This window comes from Dama dama, chromosome 32 (assembly GCF_033118175.1).
Source record: "Dama dama isolate Ldn47 chromosome 32, ASM3311817v1, whole genome shotgun sequence".
NCBI classification, from domain to species: Eukaryota; Metazoa; Chordata; class Mammalia; order Artiodactyla; family Cervidae; genus Dama; species Dama dama.
Window position 1 is genome coordinate 43,983,913 of NC_083712.1, and position 7,772 is coordinate 43,991,684.

Consider the following 7,772-nt stretch of genomic DNA (forward strand, 5'->3'; position numbering starts at 1 on the left):
ATGTAAAAAGAATACAAGGGGAAGAATCTGAAGATACCGATCACCTGGTTTTTCCAGCCCATGACAGAGTTTATCCAGTTGTTAATCTAGTTCTTTTTCTTTTCATAAATCAGACACCTAATGGTTTGAGGTTTCAAGTGTGAATGATTCAAGACTGGAAATACCGGTTGTGTCAGTCAGACCAGTGCTGTGTTCCTATAATCACTTAACATTTTTTTTCCTTCTTAAAGATCAATCTGAAATCCAAAGCCAGGCCAGTTATAGTGAGCAGTGATGTTTCAAATAAGCAGTCACTTATCAGCAACAGTAGTTTGCTGGAGCCTACGAACAAGGGTGGGACTTTCCCAGTGGCTCAGCAGTAGAGAATCTGCTTGCAATGCAGGAGCCACAGAAGACATGGGTTCAAGTCCCGGGTCTGGAAGATCCCCTGGAAGAGGGCATGGCAACCTATTCCAGTATTCTTGCCTGGAGAATCCCATGGACAGAGGAGCCTGGCGGGCTACAGTCCATGGAGTCACAAAGAGTCAGATATGACTGATTCGACTTAGCATGCACGCACGAACAAGGGTCTGGGCAGATCTAAAGTCCTTCTGCAGTTTCTTGTGAGGAGGCACCTGGATGAATTTCAGAGCTTCTCTGATGTCTGCCAAAGTCAGTGATGCTGGATCCAGGCCCCAAGGCACAGCAGTGATGAGCAAGAGGCAGGTAATGGTGAGGCTTCGGGGACCAGATCCCCTGATGGGTTTTTGATGCTTGAAGAGCCTTCGTACAGCCACTGCCTGTCCCCATCACATCCCCTAACCCTTCCCAGGGGAGAGCTGCAAATGCACCGCACCCGTGTGCTGCTGAACTATTTGAATGGTTCTGTTACAGGTTGCCAGGATCTGGTCCAGCAGTCAGAACCTATGTGCCAAGTGCTAGCCTGTCCTAAGCACGGTGCCAGGTAGGGGGATAGGTTAAAAATCAAGAAGACAGGCTTCTGCCCTCGGGTTTTCAGAGCAGTGGGGAGGATACTGTTCCCCAGCTGAACACGACAAAGATTCCAAGCAGATTTCCACGAGGCTCCTGTAGCAGACGACCAGGATTATTGGGGTAAAAACATAACTCAGGTTCTTTAATTTTTTAAAGAAATTTTATATCAGAGTATAGCTGATTAACAATGGTGTGATAGTTTCAGGAGGACAACAGAGGGACTCAGCCATACACATGCATGGATCCATTCTCCCCCAGACTCCCCTCCCATCCACGCTGCCACACATCATTGAGCAGAGTTCCCTGTGTCAACAGGAAGACTTGTTCATTCATCACTCAGGGTTTTTTTTTGTTTTTAATTTATTGATTTGATAGATTTATGGCTGTGCTGGGTCTTCCCTGTTGAGCAGGCTTTTCTCTAGGTGTAGAGAGTGGGGGCTGCTCTCTGTTGCAGGACGGGGGCTTCTCATTGTTCTCTTGTTGCAGAACACAGTCTGTAGGGTGCGCGGGCTTCAGCAGCAGCCACTCGTGGGCGACTCTTGGGCTCCAGAGCACAGGCTCGGTAGTTGTGGCTCACGGACTCAATTGCCCCGCAGCACGTGGGATCTTCCCGGACCAGGGATTGAACCTGTGTCTCCTGCACCGGCAGGCGGATTCTGGACCACTGAGCGACCAGGGGAGCCCATCGCTCAGGCTTTAAGGGTCCCGCTCAGCAGCTGCTCTCCTGAAAGGCCCAGTAGCCACAGAAACATCCCAGGGTTGATTCAGGAATGCAACGCCCAGGGGAGGCGGCGTTTCTCTTTGTCTCCCTCAGGCCCCAGGCCCTTTCCTCCCTCCCCCTGGCTCTCCCGTTGCCCTCTGCGCACGGAGACTCAGATGGAGAACCCCGACCCGGTGACTGCGGTCTGTGCCCTCCATCCCGGAGGCTGTCTGCCTTGAGGGTCTGGGTCTGGGCTCTGGGTCACGCAGGGCAGGAAGAGAACAGGTCATAAATGGGTGTGGACAGAAGTGGCGTGTCCGGGGATGTAGCAGATACCAGACTGTCACCCCTCACCTTTTCTTTTCTCCAGCTGATTCATTCAACTGGATGTGTCTTGAGGAAAAGGGTTCCGAGACCACTGTCCCATGTATTCTTTTGTGGTTTTTGATGTATTCTTTTGGTGGGTTTTTTTTTTTAAGATCTTTTTTTTATTGTTGTTGATGCAGATATTTTTTAAAGTCTTTATTGAATTTGTTGCAACATAGCTTCTGTTTTATATTTCAGTGTTTTGGCTTCGAGGCACATGTGGGATCTTAGCTCTCCAACCGGGGGTCCGACTCTCACCCCCCCGCATTGGAAGGTGAAGTCTTAAATGGACCACAGCGAAGTCCCTGAACTGGTGTGTTCTTTAAGAAACAATTCAGGTAGCCTTCAGATAGCGTGTGTACTGTGTGCCAGGCCCCACACGTCTCATAGCTAAACTCTCTGCGGTCTCCATGTTACAGATGACGAAGCTGAGTCAGAGAGGTTGCTTACCCAGGATCACACAGCTGAACAGTGGAAGAGCCAGGAAACTGATTCACCATGGACTCCTAAGTCTGTGTCCTTAACCATTACAGGTTCTGCCGTCCTGGGATGAAAAAGGATTAGGCGTCCTCTTTGTCTCACTCCTCTTGAATCTGTGTCAACCACCCAGCCAACTGAAGTATGCTTAGCGTCCACAGGAACCAATGGAGCTGCAGCAGTGGTCTTGAGTCAACACGCATGACTGTGAGCCAGTCACGGTGTGAGCGTCTGGTGTAGCGTGCACCTTCCAGGCCTGTGAGTCTGAAAGCGAAGTTGTCCAACCGGCTTATCCACTGACCTTGCACAGGCAAGCGATTTTTAAGGTGTCTCTGTACTTTTCTTAGCTTCCTTGAATAACAGTGTTATTTCAGTGGTTATGAAACATGTTTTGAAAATTATTCTTTGATTTAAATCCTTTAAGACGTCACGAATGAAGCCAGGTCAGTTTTTTAGAATCATTGCACAATCTGTTGCCTTTGTAAAGTGCACTTCATGACTTGGATTATGGGATAGTCCATCAGTATCATGCTTTTAATGGAGAAGGGAATGGCAACCCACTCCAATGTTCTTGCCTGGGAAATCCCATGGACAGAGGAGCCTGGAGGGCTACAAATCCATAGGGTTTCCAAAGTTGAGCACAACTTAGCAATTAAACAACAACATCATGCTTTTTAAAGGGAAGCCAGTGTCTGAAAATCATAAGCAGATTTACATAAAAATCTCCTGCTTCTTGACCTCCTTGGGAAGCACATCTATCTGTCTTAGGTTCTTATTTGCTCATTTTAGGTGCATCTGCCTTGTTGCTACATCTAGATTTTAAACTCTTTAAGGATACATCAAGACGGCTGGGGATGTAGTATGTGTAATACCTAATAAATATTATTGCAAAACTGAACAGAAAATATATAGGTACTAACTAATCATTAGGTACTAAAAATCAAGGCCTCAATTTTTATAAATTGCAGAATTAATTTTAAAAACAAATATTCTCTTTCACTGCCCAAGGGACCACAGATCTCCTTTTCTATTTGTTTTACAGTTAGAACTAGATGACCCATCTAATTCTAAATGACCCATCTAGATGACCTAGATTGTGAATATAATGGAGTAGTTATTGTAAAAAGAGACCTTTTTGCTTTTATGATTTTATTTATTTTCGGCTGTTCCGGGTCTTCATCGCTGCGTGGGCTTTTCTCGAGTCGTGACAAACAGGCCGCTCTGTAGTTGCCGGGTGCAGGCTTCTCATTGCAGTGGCTTCTCTTGGGGAGCCCCGGCTCTAGGGCACGCGGGCTTCAGTAGCTGTGGCCCATGGGCTCCGGGTTTTCAGAGACTGGTTTCCCTTTCAGAAGCATGGCACCTGCTGGCCTGCCCCGGGAGGTCCCCTGGCGGAGAAGAGGGCAGAGCCAGTGCTTCCTGCGGACAGCAGGCTCCAGACAGGGGGCAGAGCCAGGCCTGGGGGTGCCCTGCACCTTCCCCCGCCCCCTGCGTCCCTACTCCCCCGGTCAGCAATCACTCCTCCCCTCTGAACGCACTGCCTGAGCTGCGCTTGGTCATTCAGTCGTTTCCAACTCTTTTCGACCCTATGGACTGTAGCCCGCCAGGCTCCTCTGCCCATGGGGATTCTCCAGGAAAGAACACTGGAGTGGGTTGCCATGCCCTCCTCTGGGCATCTTCCTGACCCAGGGATCGAACCCAGGTCTTCTCCCACATTGCATGTGGATTCTTTACCATCTGAGCCACCAGGGAATCCCAAACGCACTCCCCACTGTTCCATTATTATTTATTTACTGAATTCCTTCCTATTTGGGTAAACGGGGAGCCTTGTTGCACTTCCCCAACAGAAGCAGGGCAGAGATGGGGACCCAGGAAGCAGTCCTGTGTCACACGGCTCCACCTGTCCCGCCTGCAGGAGGGCCAGTGGTCCTCTGGGCTCGGAGCTCTCATGTCCACTACGGCACAGCCCCCTTCGCCAGGCTGTCTAACCTTTTGGATAATGGTGGTGTAGGTCCTGGGGGCGCTGAGGCGAGTTTCCCACCAAAAACTTGGAAATTAGGAAAACTGCTTCTGCAAGAGACACAGTCTACAGCCACACCACCCTGAACGCGCCTGATCTCGTCTCATCTCAGAAGCTAAGCAGGGTCGGGCCTGATTAGTAATTGGATGGGAGAGATGACACAGATACATCATCTGAAAGACAAAGAACTACCAGGCTGGCAGTAAGTTGACTGAGTAAGCAGCCAGCCCTGGGCTGTCCAATATGGTGGCCACATGTGGTGGTTTAAGTCAACATTAATCAAAAGACAAAATAAAAAATTCGGTTCTCGGTTTCACTTGTCCCATTTCAAGTGCTCGAGAGACCACGTGGCCTGTGGCCATTACTTTAGATAGGGCAGATCAAGGGTGCTTCCATCATCAGAGAAGGCTCTGATGGTCAGCGCTGAGCTGGAAAGGCCTCCGTGAACCCGTCCAAGAGCTGGTCGGCTGGCGGATCTGCAGGCGGTAGAGTCTCAAGTTAAATGCTGGCTGCGAGGCTGCGTCTCTCTGGGTCCTGGGAGAAGTCAGACGGCCCTTGAAGGGTTAATGGAACAGACTTCAGTAAGCAGATTATTGACAAAGATAGGTCAACACTGACCCAAGATGCTTGACCCAGGTGAAGCATCCAGAGCTTTCGGACAGTGGGAAACTCGCACCACACTTCTGCAGGGAGGCCTGTGAGGAGAGGACGTCTTTGGGCCCCATAGCCGCTGCCGGATTCATGATGGCCTTGCCGTGGGCAGTTGGAGGAAACACTGGACTCTTCCTGTCCTTCATCTATCTTGCCAGTGCCTCCGGCTGGCATCCAACTGGAAGCCTGCAGGCATGAGAGCCTGGGGGTCCAGGCAGGCTCAGGATCAGAGCGGGGCAGAGAAGCAGGAGAAGGGAAACTGGGGGCCAGGAGAGGGCCAGCACTCCCTCCAGCGCTGCCTGAGGCCGAGGTGATCGGACCTGGCCCCGCGTGTTCCAGGCTTCAGGTGGGGGTCCTAACGCCGAGAAGGATGCCGGAGGGCTGTAGCCATGCTGCCGATGGTGTGGTTTCCACGCGGGTCTGGCTACAGAGGAAAGACCGTCCACGGACTGTGGTTCTCATGCCTGTTCGTGGGGCAGCTTTTTTTTCTTGAATCTTTTAAAAAATTTATTTTTAACTGAAGGATAATTGCCTGGCAGTGCTGTGCTGGTTTCCACCAGATATCAACATGAATCAGCCATAGGTTTGCCCATGTCCCCTCCTACTGCGGGGCGGTTTTCCCTCCCCCTGGGAGTGAACGTATCCGCAGTTTGAAACACCTGGCTGAGTGTCTATGCAGTCCCCGGGCCAGGGAAAATTTACTAAGTGACGGGCATGGCCCTGTGAAAGCTGTTGGGAAACTCCCCTGAGAAGGACTCCAAAACGTCACGTGGGCTTAAGGACAAACATTTAAATTCCTAAAATAGCATCTGCCCCGCGGAACTGCTGAGAGGGTTCCAACACGTGACTTACGCGAAGCCCCTGGCAGGCCAGGGAACACAGAAGCGCCTTTGCGCACATTCGCCTGATGACACCTGGTGACCGTCTGTGACGCCTGCCACGTTCTGGGCTTGTTCGAGGCTCCAGGGATGGAGCAGGAGCTAAACAGAAGACATGTCCGGCCCTCATGGGGCTTTCGCAGGGGAGAAGGACGGTAGCCATGTAGATAAATACACCATATGCTCTGATAGACAGCAGTAAGTGCTGAGGGCAAAAATAATGCCGGGAACAGAGATCCAAGGAGGGGGGTGCTTTTATATAGAGATGGGTGGCCAGGGAAAGCCTTCCTCCGACCGTGGAGTCGGGGGAAAGCCAAAGGAACATGAAGGAACAGTCACAGAGATGTCTACGATAGTGGGGGAGCTTGACGGGGCCCTGGCGGGGGTGTCCTGACTCGCTGGGGAAGGGGGGAGGGTGTCAGAATGATGGGGGCAGGTGAGGGGCTGGGTGGACGAGGTCAGAGCCGTCGGGGGAGGCAGGTGGAAGATCGCCCGGCCTCGCTGTGAACTGGTGCTCCTGGCGTTGCCACGTGTCGGCTCTGATTCACCCACCCTCACAGGCAGGACTGGACTCCCTTCTTTACTTTGAGTTCCCTCTGACCTAACAGGCTCGCTCAGAGCACTCTGGGAGCTGGACTCCTGTCATGTGTGTGTGTGTGTATGTGTAATATCTGTAGGTGTATTAACGTAATGCACATGTGTGTATTAACCTGCTTTGCCAGCATAGTGCATCACTTCAAGTTGATACCCTGGGGATGCTGACTGATGGATGCAGAAATTCCCATGTGGTCTTAAATTCGCTTAAAAAAAACACTCAATGATGTCCCTGTCCCAGTGTCATATGAACTCTTGGAAAAGATAGCACAGCTTTTTAATTTGATAGCAGGAGCCACTTATCTGCATGGTAATAAAAATCCAGACCGTATCCTTCAGGAATGATATCTTAGTTCATCATTCAAGCAATAAAAGAAGACCAGAATAATTTTAGCGTCCGTTTAAGCTTTCAAGTAATCTTTGACCCAGGGCCAAAGCCATATTCAGCAGGCTGACAGTAGAAGCTGACTGTGTCAGCCGCCCGAGATTGATGGGCTCGGAGCTGGCAGGGCCGCGGGTGTGCGGCGGGCAGAGGACCCTGACTCGCTGCTCACCTGTCCCCTGTATCTTTCAAAGAAATGACAGCCTGAGTGTTGCGCTGTCCTAAGGACGTGATTGAAATTTCTCCCATAAACCAAAAGGAACAAGAAGTGTTTGCCCTTGAATCAAAATGAGGCTTCCTAGTTCCCCAAACAGAAAGCAGGACCATGAAGCCAAACCAAAGCTCCATCTGGTTTCCAGTGATGCTCTTCTGTCTCTGGGGGTTCTGTGGTCCATGGGCTCCCTGTCTTCCCAGGATGTCTTTTTTTTTTTTTATGTGGGTGTCTCTCCCTGTGCCCTCTCTTCTCATCTCCTTCTCCTCCTTTGTCTAGTAGAACTCTGGTCTCCGTTCATTCACTTCCTGGTTTACATTTATCCCTTCATCTGCAGTCTCCCAGACCGATGTGAGGGCAGGCACCTTGTTGAAGAGTCTACACACACCTTTGATAGTGCTGGGCATACAGTAAGTTCTTGTTGTTGTTTAAATCTAGATGTATTACTTATAGGTAATCATCTTGTTCAGTGGGAATTTGAGATGACTTATAGAAATATATCAAGGGCTCCCTGGTGGCTAAGT